The 17,127-nt window shown below is 48.7% G+C and overlaps 1 pseudogene across 1 annotated transcript; it reads left to right on the plus strand.

The window, feature by feature from the left end:
* The first annotated feature begins 3,251 nt into the window (after positions 1 to 3,251).
* Positions 3,252 to 17,079, plus strand: LOC148542358 (uncharacterized; annotated as a pseudogene). Its single transcript, XR_015878183.1, has 5 exons — positions 3,252 to 3,278; positions 3,910 to 4,113; positions 11,452 to 11,480; positions 13,892 to 13,952; positions 16,748 to 17,079. The product of XR_015878183.1 is annotated as an uncharacterized LOC148542358 (transcript).
* The last annotated feature ends 48 nt before the right edge of the window (positions 17,080 to 17,127 follow it).

Genomic DNA, 17,127 nt, shown 5'->3' on the forward strand with positions numbered 1-17,127 from the left:
CCGGCTTCCCTGCAGTGTGGGCTGCAAACGACGTGCATGATGCGGCCGGATCGTTGGGCACACTGGGCTGCCTGGATGTCGGCTGGTTCAGTCTGGCCACGGCTTTCCTTCTGTGGGTTAGTCGCGGGGGGGACCAGCTGGTGGTGCTGGGGACCGCTGGCCTGCGTTCCTCCTTCGCTTCTGGGTAGGCGTCCGGAAATCCCGGTCACGTGTCGCTGGGAGCTGGGGCTGCTGGATGGTACTAGTCGTATCCTGCTCATACGTTCGGAGATTGTGGGTGTGTCCCAACGCGTTTCGGCCGGGTTGGCCTTCCTCTGGGGGTGTGGAAACTCAGTCTCATCGGTGTCGTTGGTTTATAGTGGTGCATGGGTCCGCCCCCTGTTCTGATAGGGTGGTGGTGCGTGAGACTGCCCCCTGTTCTGATTGGGTTAGGGGCTGGAGGTGAGGTCTCCTGGTTATTGTAAGTGCATTGTCTCCTGTTTAATTGCTTGGCGGACATCTTTCCGGAGTCTCTGTATGTTTCAGCTCCTATATGCTTACTGCATTGTCCAGCCGATGGGGGGTTAATCGGCCATTTTGTGGTGGTTGACTGGATAAGTAATATTCGTGCTTGCAGATTGTTATAAGTGCATTGTCTCCTGTTTAATTGCTTGGCGGCCATCTTTCCAGAGTCTCTGTATGTTTCAGCTCCTATATGCTTACTGCATTGTCCAGCCGATGGGGGGTTAATCGGACATTTTGTGGTGGTTGACTGGATAAGTAATATTCGTGCTTGCAGATTGTTGTAAGTGCATTGTCTCCTGTTTAATTGCTTGGAAAGATGGCCGCCGAGGAGGAACGCAGGCCAGCGGTCCCCAGCACCACCAACTAGGAGGAAGGAACGGTCCCCCCCCCCCCCGCGACTAACCCATAGAAGGAAAGCCGTGGCCAGACTGAACCAGCCGACCCAGTGTGCCCAACGATCCGGCCGCATCAGGCACGTTGTTTGCAGCCCACACTGCAGGGAAGCCGGCATACCACCCCAGCTGACAACCATCCAGCGCCCCATCCGAGTAAGGCATACCGGAACTGAGGCTATCTGCAAAGGTACTTGATCCACTTCTTCCGAGACTGATTCACACTCTGTCCTCCCCCCTGTTCTGTTTCTACCTCACTCTCCAAGCTATCCAAATTATTGTGCATTACCAGCCACCACCATCATCTACAATAACTATTCCTGGCCACGTCTCTTCAACTTTATAACAATGTTTTTCTATATCCCACCTGTGCACTCTATTGGATCGTGCATATCCCGTGTTTTTCACCACTAACCACTGACTTCATTATTCTATACGCATGCCAACTAACTATCACAGCACTGCGGGACGCCGCACTCTGCCGTCTACTGCCGGTCAGGCATTTATATTCTTGTGTTAATACTTTATTCTGACCTACTGCAACTGTACCATTCAGAATGTATCACTTGTATGTTTGTATATTTGTGTGTAACACTGTGACTTTATTCTTTGACACATAAAAGTCCATATCGTATTGTATTAATAAATTACACTATAACCCACAGACCAGTTTGATCTATAGACACACAAGCATCAAATAACCACTCCCTTATACATTCCCTATAACATGCACACACACATACACGCTATGGTCAATTTGTGTGGGGAGCCAATTAACCTTCCAGAATATTTTTGGAGTGTGGGAGGAAACCGGAGTACCCGGAGGAAACCCACACAAGCACAGGGAGAATATACAAACTCCACACAGTTAGGGTGGGAATTGAACCCATGACCTCATTGCTGTGAGGCAGTAACGCTAACCATTACACCGTCTTTGCTGCCCACATGTTACGTCTTTCCAGCGCCAAGGACCTAATCATCAAAATGCGACAATAGGAAAGATGTATTTTCATTGCTACTTATCATGAAACTTGTTACATAGGCGAATGACTGTGAGCCTCAACTATTTGTTCTATTGGGCGAAGCAAAAAATAGCGCAATCAACAGCTAAAAAACAGCTGTTTCTGGCGGCAGTCTGATAATTCTGCCTGTTAGCGGCTGATACAATTCGGCTGCAGATATGGCGCACAGTATGCTCATAGATAAATATGGATCTCCGCCTATATTCACAGTTGACCGCATCTATGCGGCGTCTCCGGTCCCGTCCATCCATTTGTGAAAGTAGCCGTCATCACATACAGGGCCTGATTTGGAGGCGCACGCGCTAAATATTCTGACAACCTCTACGGCGCATGGGTTACACAGAGCGTACGCACAACGGTGCCGCTGCGTACGGGATCGATGGCATGAGAAACCGAGAAGCAAAACGATGGCCGTTCTGGGTGATGACTAGAAGTGAATGCAAACCAATACGCCTCGTGTGAGTGTCGCGGGTGTGTCAGTGAAATCGGCTGCGTTCTCAGATGCGCAGCCGCAGAAGTCATAGTCACCTGCCACAGGGCTGTCGCAGGTGTCGATGGTGGGCGCAATGGTGGATTGTCTGGAACCACCGGCGGGTGTTGCATACTGCACGGGCACTGAAAGTGTGTGTCTTAGGGCCTGCACGTTCCGGCACACGCTAGTATACAAGGGACACGCTAAAAGGCGCTAGAGCGAACGCAGGAGCATACACCTCGGTATCAAACCCACAGTGCGCAATTGCGCCCGCTCTGTGTCTGGAAATCTCAAGTCAGGCGGATCTCTGCTTACGCACAATGCTGAATAGCCCGCAATTCCATCAATGAAGCACCTAGCCTGCTTGTGAGTGCCGAGTCACGCCCACTCCGTTGTAAGTGGTGATGCAGCTGAGATGTGTAGGACCGAATTGCTCGCAGTCGCTCATAGTTGCATATATCGTTCTGAGACAGCCCCTTAGCATTTTAGCAGGGCCGCTAGGGAGGACACAAGAGATACTATGTACTGTTTAGGCACCGGCTAATCCTGTCTCTCGACCAAACCAGCAAAGGCCTGCTTCAGTGTACAGTTTGGCGACACACATCGGTGGTCAAATCGGAGAAGATCGAGCCGGTCAATGTGGGATGTCTTCCGGAAGATATCGGTAGCCCGAAGCAGATTTATTCGCAGCTCGCCCTAGATGCCCCCTTGTTGCGCGTGCATGGAAAAAAAAATGTGTAAAATTCGCCCATTTGAAGAGTTGTGCAAGTCTTTGCCAGCTGGCTGCCCCTATCCGCACGCTGGGTACGATACCGGTCATCGTCACGAGTGCGCACTTCCAGCAGTCCTATAATGGGGTAGATGCACAAAGCCGTGGAGAGCGATAAAGTACCAACCAATCAGCTCCTGTCATTTTTCAAACACAGCCTGTAACATGACAGGCATCTACCCCACCATGAGCAAACTCGTACCCAGTCTGCGGCCGAAATACTTACACCAATTGGCCTTATACTGCGGCTAATATTGCTGTGCGGATGGCCAGCTTTAGATTGTAAGCTCTGGGGAGCAGGGCGCTCACTCACTTTCACTGTGTTTTTTTAAAATGTATTTATTTACTTTTTATTCAAGCAAAATGTCCTAATAGGTGGAAAAGTTTTTGCAGAGGCCGGAATGGGGGGAGTGAATGGCACTGCAGAATCGCTATGAACTGCATTAATAAAATGACCAGCCTGAAAAGGCCTCACAAAAGCAACACCCGAAAGCACTTACTGTGGACTTTTAGTCATTGAGCAAATGTTTTGTGGTCAGTTTGCCAGATCCCTGCAGTCTGCTGGGCGAGCTGTCCCATGTAAACAGCTTTTTTTCCCCACAGATTTAAACAAACAGACAAACAAGCTAAAAATCAGGTCATTTGTATGGAATATAGAGCAATAATAGGGAATCTTTGCATGAGGTGTCTGGTGGTGCAGGAGTTAATTCTGTCATTGAATGATAACGGGGGATCTGGAGGTCAAATTAGGGGCCAGCCTGGGTCAGCACATCTCTATCTGAATGTGCAGATTATCTGCCCAGTTCTAGAATCTGCCCCTACTCTCCCGCACTGGAGGCATTCAGGGAGGGGCAATAAATGTGGGAGGTGCCAGAATCTGCCCACACTACACTGAGACCCCTCACTATCAATCACTGAGAGCCAGTCACTGGGGCAAGATGCCAGCGGCAAAAGGTATGTGGTGCAGAGCAACCGAGACCCCTACCCTGACCTGCAACTCTCCAAACCTGGGATATACTTGATAAGCAAGAGACCCCTAAATCAAAGAACACACTCCACAGCCAGACAGATAGGGAGACAGGATAGGGAGACCCCATAACAGGGATACACACCTTGGATATACCTGATAAGCAAGAGACCCTCATATTAGAGGACACACTACACAGTGAGACACCTTATTAGGAAGACAGGACTTGGAGACCCCATAACGGGGACACACCTGAGATATACCTGATAAGTGAGGTATAGGAGACCCCCTTCATAGAGGGACACATCAAAGCTAGGAGACCCCCTTCATAGAGGGACACATCAAACTTAGGAGACCCCCTACATAGAGAGAAACTTCACACCTAGGAGACCCCTTCATAGAGAGAAACTTCACACCTGGGAGACCCGCTTCATAGAGAGACACATCACACCTGGGAGACCCGTTTCATAGAGAGACACATCACACCTGGGAGATCCCTTCATAGAGAGACACATCACACCTGGGAGATCCTCTTCATAGAGAGATACATCACACCTGGGAGATCCCTTCATAGAGAGACACATCACACCTGGGAGATCCCTTCATAGAGAGACACATCACACCTGGGAGATCTCTTAATAGAGAGACACATCATACCTGGGAGATCCCTTCATAGAGAGACATCACACCTGGGAGATCCCTTCATAGAGAGACACATCACACCTGGGAGATCCTCTTCATAGGGAGACACATCACACCTGGGAGATCCTCTTCATAGAGACACATCACACCTGGGAGATCCTCTTCATAGAGAGACATCACACCTGGGAGATCCCTTCATAGAGAGACACATCACACCTGGGAGATCCCTTCATAGGGAGACACATCACACCTGGGAGATTCTCTTCATAGAGAGACACATCACACCTGGGAGATCCTCTTCATAGGGAGACACATCACACCTGGGAGATCCTTTTCATAGAGAGACACATCACACCTGGGAGATTCTCTTCATAGAGAGACACATCACACCTGGGAGATCCTCTTCATAGAGAGACACATCACACATGGGATATCCCTTCATAGAGAGAAACATCCCACCTGGGAGATCCCTTCATAGAGAGACACATCACACCTGGGAGATCCTCTTCATAGAGAGACACATCACACATGGGATATCCCTTCATAGAGAGAAACATCACACCTGGGAGATCCCTTCATAGAGAGACACATCACACCTGGGAGATCCCCTTCATAGAGAGACACATCACACCTGGGAGATCCCTTCATAGAGAGACACATCACACCTAGGAGATCCCTTCATAGAGAGACACATCACACCTGGGAGACCCGCTTCATAGAGAGACACATCACACCTGGAAGACCCGCTTCATAGAGAGACATCACACCTGGGAGATTCTCTTCATAGAGAGACACATCACACCTGGGAGATCCTCTTCATAGAGACACATCACACCTGCAAGAGCCCTTCATAGAGAGACACATCACACCTAGGAGACCCCCTACATAGAGGTACACATCACACCTGGGAGACCCCCTACATAGAGAGACACATCACACCTGCGAGATCCCTTCATAGAGAGACACATCACACCTGGGAGATCCTCTTCATAGAGAGACACATCACACCTGCAAGAGCCCTTCATAGAGAGACACATCACACCTGGGAGACCCCCTACATAGAGGTACACATCACACCTGGTAGAGCCCTTCATAGAGAGACACATGACACCTGGGAGATCCTCTTCAAAGAGAGACACATCACACCTGGGAGATCCTCTTCATAGACACATCACACCTGGGAGATCCTCTTCATAGAGAGACACATCACACCTGGGAGATCTTCTCCATAGAGAGATACATCACACCTGGGAGACCCCTTACATAGAGGTACACTTCACACACCGGGTACATCTCTTCATAGAGAGACACATGACACCTGGGAGATCCCTTCATAGAGAGACACATCACACCTGGGAGATCCCTTCATAGAGAGACACATCACACCTGGGAGATCCCTTCATAGAGAGACACATCATACCTGGGAGATCCCTTCATAGAGAGACATCACACCTGGGAGATCCCTTCATAGAGAGACACATCACACCTGGGAGATCCTCTTCATAGGGAGACACATCACACCTGGGAGATCCTCTTCATAGAGACACATCACACCTGGGAGATCCTCTTCATAGAGAGACATCACACCTAGGAGATCCCTTCATAGAGAGACACATCACACCTGGGAGATCCCTTCATAGGGAGACACATCACACCTGGGAGATTCTCTTCATAGAGACACATCACACCTGGGAGATCCTCTTCATAGGGAGACACATCACACCTGGGAGATCCTCTTCATAGAGAGACACATCACACCTGGGAGATTCTCTTCATAGAGAGACACATCACACCTGGGAGATCCTCTTCATAGAGAGACACATCACACATGGGATATCCCTTCATAGAGAGACACATCACACCTGGGAGACCCGCTTCATAGAGAGACACATCACACCTGGAAGACCCGCTTCATAGAGAGACATCACACCTGGGAGATTCTCTTCATAGAGAGACACATCACACCTGGGAGATCCTCTTCATAGAGAGACACATCACACCTGCAAGAGCCCTTCATAGAGAGACACATCACACCTGGGAGACCCCCTACATAGAGGTACACATCACACCTGGGAGACCCCCTACATAGAGAGACACATCACACCTGCGAGATCTCTTCATAGAGAGACACATCACACCTGGGAGATCCTCTTCATAGAGAGACACATCACACCTGGGAGATCCCCTTCATAGAGAGACACATCACATCTGGGAGAGCCCTTCATAGAGCAACACATCACACCTGGGAGATCCCTTCATAGAGAGACACATCACACCTGGGAGATCCCTTCATAGAGAGACACATCACACCTGGGAGATCTCTTCATAGAGAGACACATCACACCTGGGAAATCCCTTCATACAGAGACACACCACACCTGGGAGATCCCTTCATAGAGAGACACATCACACCTGGGAGATCCCTTCATAGAGAGACACATCACACCTGGGAGATCCCTTCATAGAGAGACACATCACACCTGGGAGATCCCTTCATAGAGAGACACATCACACCTGGGAGATACCTACATAGAGAGACACATCACACCTGGGAGATCCCCTTCATAGAGAGACACATCACACCTGGGAGATCCCTTCATAGAGCGACACATCACACCTGGGAGATCCCTTCATAGAGAGACACACCACACCTGGGAGATCTCTTCATAGAGAGACACATCACACCTGGGAAATCCCTTCATACAGAGACACACCACACCTGGGAGATCCCTTCATAGAGAGACACATCACACCTGGGAGATCCCTTCATAGAGAGACACATCACACCTGGGAGATCCCTTCATAGAGAGACACATCACACCTGGGAGATCCCTTCATAGAGAGACACATCACACCTGGGAGATACCTACATAGAGAGACACATCACACCTGGGAGATCCCCTTCATAGAGAGACACATCACACCTGGGAGATCCCTTCATAGAGCGACACATCACACCTGGGAGATCCCTTCATAGAGAGACACACCACACCTGGGAGATACCTACATAGAGAGACACATGACACCTGGGAGATCTTCTCCATAGAGAGATACATCACACCTGGGAGACCCCCTACATAGAGGTACACTTCACACACTGGGTACATCTCTTCATAGAGAGACACATGACACCTGGGAGATCCCTTCATAGAGCGACACATCACACCTGGGAGATCCTTTCATAGAGACACATCACACCTGGGAGACCCCCTACAAAAAGTCATTAGAATCCTAATTTATCAGAGAGACACATTTAATAACCAGTAGAGACACCCTTAATTAGGAGGCCTCTTAAACAGAAGAAACAACACCTGAATGCCCCCATAAAAAGGAGACACCCACTTCTCACAATTTAAAATATTTAACAGAGAGGCTGTTATACCTGGGAGACCGCAATATGCGATATTTGTTTCATGACTGAGAGACGACCATAACTGGGAGGGGACGAGTAACCACAACCCCCCAAACTCCCTATAACTCGGGGACCCCTGAACTGGGAGACAGACGCCTTAGAAACATTACTTTTCTTATTTTATTGCTAAATTTGCACCACCCCAATAAGTGACAGACTAACCCCTCACACTGGGTGACCCGAACGTTATCATTAAGAAACACAAATGTATGTAAGAGAATAGTAAGTATCAACATATAAACTTGTTACACCTTCTACCTCCCGCGTCTCCCGCAGAGCACTCGTAGCGATATCTGAAGATACAAATAATAGTTTGCAGATCATCTTAGAAGAAATAGTTCTTGTATATAATTTCTTATCCTGTATATAATTGCTTGCTCCACTACTGGCCCACGTCATCTGGAAGCAGCATTACAAGTATGTGGGGGGCTGTAGTGCTCCATCGATTTTGGAACTGTAAGTTCCAGACCTGCAAGGTATGCTGGGGGTCAGGGATCTCCGTCCATACGTATAGAGAGAAGACACAGGGGTTATCCAATTCAACCTCTCCCGACAGAGGTCCTTAAACACCCTCAGCACTTATATCCTGTTGGAGAATGAAGGCCTCTTCAATTTAGGGATGGACATCGATGGTCAATTGTTACGGATCATCAAAGTTTTTCTTGTGATGTTAGGCCCTCATTCAGAGCCGCTCGTTAGCGGCAGTACGCTCGTTCCGAGCGATGTTTGCACATCTGCGCATGCGTACGGTTTTTAGTACGCATGCGCGAACCAGTCAGTGCGGCCGAAAATCGTTGGTACGCAATATAGCGAGTGCCTGCTATTTTGAGTGACAGAATGAGGCGTATGTGGGTGGTAACAGGGGAAGGTGCTTGAAAATGGGGAGTGGAGATCCGAACGCAGGCGTGCTTAAAGGTCAAAACGGGCGTTTTATGGGTGTGCATATTTAAAACAGCAGCGTCATTGACCACGTCACTGGGTTATTTTATAGCCAGAACTGCTCGCAAATTTGTGGTAGCAAACACCAACCACAAGAATAGCGAGCAGTTCATACGCTGGTCGATGTACTCGATTAATCTAATAAATAGCGGACATGACGTAGGATGCGAGCGGCCAGGGGGCGTTTTTAACAAATAAACGAGCGTATGTTTTGCTCGCTCGTTCAGACTTAGAGGTGTGAACAGACTGCAATGTGCGTACGGATCATTTGAATAGCCACCCCTTGTTTTTAAACGAGCGACCACAAATAGCGAACGGCTCTGAATGAGGGCCTTAGTGTTTTTACCTTTTGATTTCAACATGGCCAGGTGATCAGGGGCTTTGGCCCTCATTCAGAGCCGCTCGCAAAAAGCGAGCGCTCGCTCTGAATGAGGGCGGACGCTTTTTTTTTTAAAGCCGACCACCCACAGCTTTTGCGAGCGGCCAGGTCATGGTCGCGACCATCGGGCTTGCGATGAGACCCTTGTGGTAGGGTCTCATCTGCCGCAAGCCCCAGTGAGCTTCCGGCTCTAATAGAGCAGGAAGCTCACTACTGACATCACTGGTGTAAACGGCAGGCGTTCCTTGAGGAATGCCTCCATTTATCCAGCCACCCCCCACCCCGCCTACAAAACGGGGCGAGATGTCGATCAACATCGACAGCTGCCCCGTTTGTAGCGAGCCCCGGAGCGAGTGAATTTCTCACTCGCTACGGGGCTTGCGCACGCTCGCACAACCATCAACCGGCTTGCGAGCGGGTCTGAATGAGGGCCTTTGTGTTATGGTGCATACACACGGTCAGATATTGCTGCCCATCCACTAGGCGATTTTGACAGGCGATTGCACGATAACGGCGTTGTTATCGCTCCATCGCTTGCAAATCGTCCGCAAATCAGGCAGTAAAAGTTTAAAAACGACCAGTGATACACGCGCCCGCTGGTCGTTTTTAACATCTATCATCGCCCGAACATGGTGGTCAACCTGACGACCGCTGTCAGGTTGCCATGTTCGGGGATGATTGATCTGCATACACTGAATGTCTGAACGTTCAGTGTATGCACTTCACCCCTAGGGGTATGACGGCACGATTATGATGTTGTAACCGTGCCGTCGTTCCCACATCTTGTAGTGGATGGGCAGTATATGTCAAATGAACGATGAACTCCTGAACGATTTTACCAACGATTTGAACTATTGAACGATTTTAGACAGTATTAAAATTAATGGAATCGTCCAAATCTGACTGCAAACCCATCCAATGTTAGATATCGTTATCTGACAAGCGGGAACGCGCATCGTTCATCGTTGCAGGCCCACATGTCAGATTTTCATTCAGATATGAACGATTGAATGATTTTTAAAATCGTTATCATTCAGATCTGACAGAAAATCTGACTGTGTGTATGCACCATTACTTTGAGTTAAATAATATGTAAGATAAGATTATAATGATTACTATATTTTTTACATCACCTTACTATGGCTACTCTACAACTGGTTACCAGCCTGAAAAATGCAGTAATGCTACAGGGATAACAACTGCAGCTCTGCCATAAAGGGACATGTAAATAAAAACGGATTATATAGAAATGATATACAGGTGTGATGATGCTGTCCCCTTAACCAGGAGGAAGATAAAACACACCCGACATAACCCACACCTGTGCGACCCCTTATATGGGACGCATTCCACACTGGAAAGGCGGATCATGGATGTCTTAAAATTTGGGAAAGAGCCTGAACAGAAAGGCATCCCAAAGTAGAGATGTGCGGGTTCGGTTTTACTCGGATATGTTCAGATCTGAAAAACTGCATTTTATTGGCTATCGGCTATCACGTGTTTTGGATAACCAATAAAATAAATCCGAACTAAACCGAACTTGAGATAATTTTGACGAAAAGAACCGAGTAAAACTGAACCCGCACATCTCTATCCCAAACCGTACATTTCATTGTGCCATATAAATTGGAAGATAACACCTGGGAGTAGATTTACTAACCAGCGAGTTTTCAAAGACACCGATCATCGGCTCCTTTGACCGATGGATTTAAAACGGCAATAGAGACAAATGCTAAATTAGTGGTTTTAAATCTATCCATGATCGGCGGCTTTGAAAAACCCGCTGTTAGTAAATTTACCCCCCCAGTTTGTATACAGTCAGATAAATTACCTGTGCCCCCCTCCCCTGGCAATGTCATAGAGAATGAGCAGATATCCTTGCTCTGAATGCTCTGGGTGATAGTTTAGTCTGACGCTTACCGGTCAGTTTTAATCAATTCCGTTTTCCAACAGGGGAGAAGTCAGACAAACCTCTATACAAGGTATGTGATATCCATATGTTCTCCTCTGTGTATTTACCGCCTCCCATTGAAAGCACCCATGGGAAGAAATATTATCAGAGGAGATGTAATAGCGTGCGTGATTCAGCGAGTTTCAGGACAGTCTGTCCAATGTTATAAAGGGGCAATTATATAAAAAGCAAAACAACCTGGTTTTACCTTTTACATGATTGCCCCTTTAAAACATTGGGCAGACTCTCTGGAACTCACCGATGCCTGCATTGTGCTGACCATTACATTTACCCATAATCTCATTTTCAAGTCTTTGATGCCCGTTATATGTGTGGGTTTCACAATTCACCCCAGTATCCAAAGCTTGTCCTCTCCATCTAGAAAAGATGCTATGACTCTCACCCTCTTCTCTTCCCCCAAAATCTGACCTACGACTCTCACCCTCCCCTCTTCCCCCGAATCTGCCCTATGACTCTCACCCTCTCTTCCCCCAAAATCTGCCCTACGACTCTCACCCTCTCCTCTTCCCCCAGAATCTGCCCTACGACTCTCACCCTCTCCTCTTCCCCCGAATCTGCCCTATGACTCTCACCCTCTCTTCCCCCAGAATCTGTCCTATGACTCTCACCCTCTCCTCTTCCCCCAAAATCTGCCCTACGACTCTCACCCTCTCCTCTTCCCCCAGAATCTGCCCTATGACTCTCACCCTCTCCTCTTCCCCCAGAATCTGCCTTATGACTCTCACCCTCTCCTCTTCCCCCAGAATCTGCCCTACGACTCTCACCCTCTCCACTTCCCCCAGAATCTGCCCTATGACTCTCACCTCTCCTCTTCCCCCAAAAGGTGCCCTATGACTCTCACCCTCTCCTCTTCCCCCAGAATCTGCCCTACGACTCTCACCCTCTCCTCTTCCCCCAGAATCTGCCCTATGACTCTCACCCTCTCCTCTTTCCCCAAAATGTGCCCTATGACTCTCACCTCTCCTCTTCCCCAGAATCTGCTCTACGACTCTTATCCTCTCCTCTTCCCCCAGAATCTGTCCTAGGACTCTCACCCTCTCCTCTTCCCCCAGAATCTGCCCTAGGACTCACACCCTCTCCTCTTCCCCCAAAATGTGCCCTATGACTCTCACTCTCTCCTCTTCACCCAGAATCTGACCTACGACTCTCACCCTCTCCTCTTCCCCCAGAATCTGCCCTATGACTCTCACTCTCTCCTCTTCACCCAGAATCTGACCTACGACTCTCACCCTCTCCTCTTCCCCCAGAATCTGCCCTATTACGCTCACCCTCTCCTCTTCCCCCAGAATCTGCCCTACGACTCTCACCCTCTCCTCTTCCCCCAAAATGTGCCCTATGACTCTCACCCTCTCCTCTTCCCCCAGAATCTGCCCTATGACTCTCACCTCTCCTCTTCCCCCAAAAGGTGCCCTATGACTCTCACCCTCTCCTCTTCCCCCAGAATCTGCCCTATGACTCTCACCCTCTCCTCTTCCCTCAGAATTTGCCCTACGACTCTCATGTTCCCCCTAAATTAGCCCTATGACTCTCTTCTTCCCCTATTCTAAAGGCTCCTATGACCACACAGTGGTCTATTTACTAAGCCTTGGATGGAGATAAAGTACCAGCCAACCAGCTACTTTCATTTTTCAAACACAGCCTATGACATGACTGTTAGGATCTGACTGGCTGGTACCTTACCTCCATTCACTTTATCTCTATCCAGGGCTTAGTAAATAGATTCCTTAAAATCTGTCCCGTGCCTTCGAGCCTTCCCCCTTTCCTGTGACCTCTACTGGTCCCCCAGGACTCCTCTGTCTCCCTGTGTATAGAGGGCCTGATTCAGAGCTGCTCACTCTGAATCAGGGCGGGGATTTTTTATTTAATTTTTTTCTTCAGGCTGCTCGCTAAGCTGTGGGTGACCACCCACAGCTTTTGCAAGCGGCCTGGAGATGGGCGCGATTATCGCGACCATCGGGATTGCGAGGAGACCCTGTGGTAGGATCTCAGCTCTCACAAGCCCGAGTGGACTTCCTGCTCTAATAGAGCAGGAAGTCCACTACTGACATCACTAGTGATGTCAGTAGGGTCGCCCACAAACGCCAGGCGTTCCTTTAGGAACACCTGCGTTTGCTCAACCACCCCCCCTACAAAACGGGGCGAGCTGTCAATCAACATCGACAGCCGCCCCGTTTTGTGGCGAGCCCCAGAGCGACTGAACTTCAGTCGCTCGCTGGGGCTCGCACATGCGCACGCCGGACGCGGCGCATGCGCAGGGGGCAAACATCGATCCGCTTGTGAGCGGGTCTGAATCAGGCCCAGAGTTCTTCTCTTTTGAGTCTGGAACACTCTATATATGGTATTTTCCTCAGCTTTCTCTGTGACTTCCAACTTTTCCTCTCAGACCATCTCCATGACTTTCTACCTCTCTTCTCTCCCCAGAATCTCCCAGAACACAGGCACCGGGTGCAAGAGAAGAAAACACATGTTAAAAAGCAAAGAGGTAATAAAATATCAGACAACAAAAACAGACTAAAAAAAAAATATTTGATGAACACTTCAATTACCTCACCACGGAGGCAGCCATTTTGTGGGATGAACCAACATTCAGTATATCAATTCAACAGGAATTAGTAACAGCCTACTCAAATAGCAGGCTGCAGTCTCCTGAATATTGGTTCAGTCCACAAAATGGCTGCTCCCAGTGTAAGCGGTTGGTGATCATAACACGAAGATCATATACAACAGATACATTTTCCATGCAGTTCTCTGCTTCTGTACCGTAATATGAAGTTAGATATGTTATAGTGAAGGGTGAACTGTTTTCATTAAGTGTTAGTCCACATATCAATTGGTCACTGCATGCTGCCATATTTTTTTAAAAGGTCAGACCGCATGCCAAGCCACTGATTTTTAGGAGAGTAAAGAAACCTGTCATTAGTAATGTATGAGCCAATTTTTCAACTTTACCTTCTCTCTATATATGACGTTTTATAGTAAAACTAGACAGTAGGACTGCTGTGATGTTGAACGTAAACCTTGCTTATATTCGCACCGCGCATGCTCCGAAACTGAGTGTGCGCAATTTTGGCGATGCAGAGTTGTACGCATCTCCCCTTGCCAATGAAGAGACAGAACTGGGCTGGACAGCGGTGCTCCCACATAAGTCCATTGAGGCTGCGTTGACGCACCTGCGGGAAACGCAGAGCTAGATGTTACCATATTGTTAGTACCTAGTCGGCGCTGGTGTTAAGTGCGGACTGATAAGGATGATGACTAGTGGCAAACCATATACATGGATAAAGGGCAGACGCACCGCAAGATGCGTATAATTCGCCATACTGGCGAATATGCGCATATTTCTATGCACACAATCCAGGAGCAGATGCGCCCGATTCCCGTCCAACTCGGCATCCGACCTAATATGAGCAGTGATAGGACAAGGTGGAGCTGTAGACGTGACCTGTACTGAGGTCAGTAAGGCCCTTAACATCTCACTCACTGTAGACTGCGAATGAAATCATCTGGGGATTTGATATAAAGTGCGCTGGATAGATCAGATGTTGGATGAAGTTTGGACAACAGACAGGTAGTAAGTGGGATACATTACGAGGATGGAGAAGCTATCAGTCTTTGACAAACTTGCTAGGGGGGGATCCAACTAAGACGGAGACCCCCATTTGTCCCAATCCTCCTCAGGCGGCTGAGAAAATATAGAAAAAAACTGCAGTCACGGCGAGACCCCACCTGCAATACTCCATTGTGTCCTGGAGGCCAAACATACCTGCCTCCCGGAGAACGTAAGGATTGTTCAGATAAGGGCTACTAAATTGGTGCCTGGTCTACGTGATGAAACGCGGAAGATGAAGGACAAGAGAGGGAGAGGGGGGACAGGTCATGGAGGAAGAGGCACATTAGAAGAACAGGACATTGCAGGGTTTACAGTTTAGGGAGAATTGCAGAACAGTAACGTGACGTTGGATGTAGCAGCAGCCACATTAGGGGGATATAAGTGTGCATTGGATAGACGTAAGGCTATGCAAAATCGTAAAAAATAGTTAAGAATCAGCCTGGGGTTATCAGGAATAAAAAATAAGTTAGATGTCCAAAATGTGCTATCAAATTCTATATAATGTCACACAAGACTGCATCATTCATCAGACTGAAGTACTCTAGAGCATCCAGTGGCCACATTACTACCTTTCCCCGGGAGGCCGGAGCAACCGCCGGCTTAGACTCTCAGCCACCCCAGCTCTGCTAGCAGGGGCCAGCCGCCAGCCCAGGCCTGCGCGCCATCTCTTACTGCTCTATTAACATTCTCACATCTCGGATGCTGACGCACTGTATTTTAGCTTTGATTAGATCAGGGGATCTCACCAGAATGTTATTATAGTGTTTGGCCTTGTATACGGAGCACAGGTGGATAATGCATAAGACCAATTGGATGCATTTACCTGTGCTCATGGGGGTAAATCGCCACTGTATACAGAACATAGTTTGTACTGTACCTCACCATCCATCTAGCTTCTCCTCCATGTTATGCAGCCAGTACTGTCCCTTACCTCTCCTCTGTGTAATGCAGCTTGTACTCTGTCCCTCACCCTCCATCTTACTTCTCCATATTATGCAGTTTGTACTGTCCCACAGCCTCCATCTTGCCTATCCTCCATGTTATGCAGCCTGTACTGTCCCACAGCCTCCATCTTGCCTATCCTCCATGTTATGCAGCCTGTACTGTCCTTTACCCTCCATCTTGCCTCTCCTCCGTGTAATGCAGGTTGCACTGTCCCTCATCCTCCATCTTACCTCTTCTCCATATTATGCAGTTTGTTCTGTCCCACAGCCTCCATCTTGCCTCTCCTCCATATTATGCAGCCTGTACTGTCCCTCATCCTCCATCTTGCTTCTCCTCCATGTTATGCAGTCTGTACTGTCCTGCACCCTCCATCTTGCTTCTCCTCCATGTTATGCAGCCTGTACTGTCCATCACCCTCACATCCAGCCCCTTCGACCTCCAAACAAAGCTGGTCATACTTTACAGTTCTCACCATCCAAGTTGCCTCTCCCCCATGTTATGCAACTTGTACTGTACCGCACCCTCCATGTTGTTTCTTCGCCATATTATGCAGCCTGTCTGGTCCCTCACCCTTCATCTTGTCTGTCCTCCATATTATGTAGTCTGTCCTGTGCTACACCCTCCATCTTGCCTCTACTCTACGTAATGCAGCTTACTGTATCAATTTTTCCTCTCCTACGCCATCTGAAGCTCACCCTGCCCTCCTCTTTTGCCTCCCTAAGGACAGCCGACGAGAGCGAAGCAGTAATTTCCAGGCTTTTGTGCGAATGGCGCTGGAGACGCTGCTGGGTTCATGCCGCAGGAAGCGCGGGATCCGCCACGTGTCCACAGAGCACGTTCAGCCAAGCAAGACTTTAATGTCCTGGCACCGGCACAGCCTCCCGGTCAGGCCCTTTCTGTTGGTGCGAGCCACCCGGGGCTTCTGAGGGTGTGCGCGATGATTAGTGTGCATGAGCGACTATCTGGCGGTTTGCTATGTGTTGTGTAATCTGTATAACAGAGTCGTATTTGTGATGTCGCTTGGCTCCTGGAATAAAGATCTTTTTGGAATGGTCCTAGGTGTCAGTGTTTTCAGGGGGGGGGGTTGTGTGGATCCAATACA

The sequence above is a fragment of the Taudactylus pleione genome, unplaced genomic scaffold (genome assembly GCF_031769625.1).
Source record: "Taudactylus pleione unplaced genomic scaffold, aTauple2 ptg000013l, whole genome shotgun sequence".
NCBI classification, from domain to species: Eukaryota; Metazoa; Chordata; class Amphibia; order Anura; family Myobatrachidae; genus Taudactylus; species Taudactylus pleione.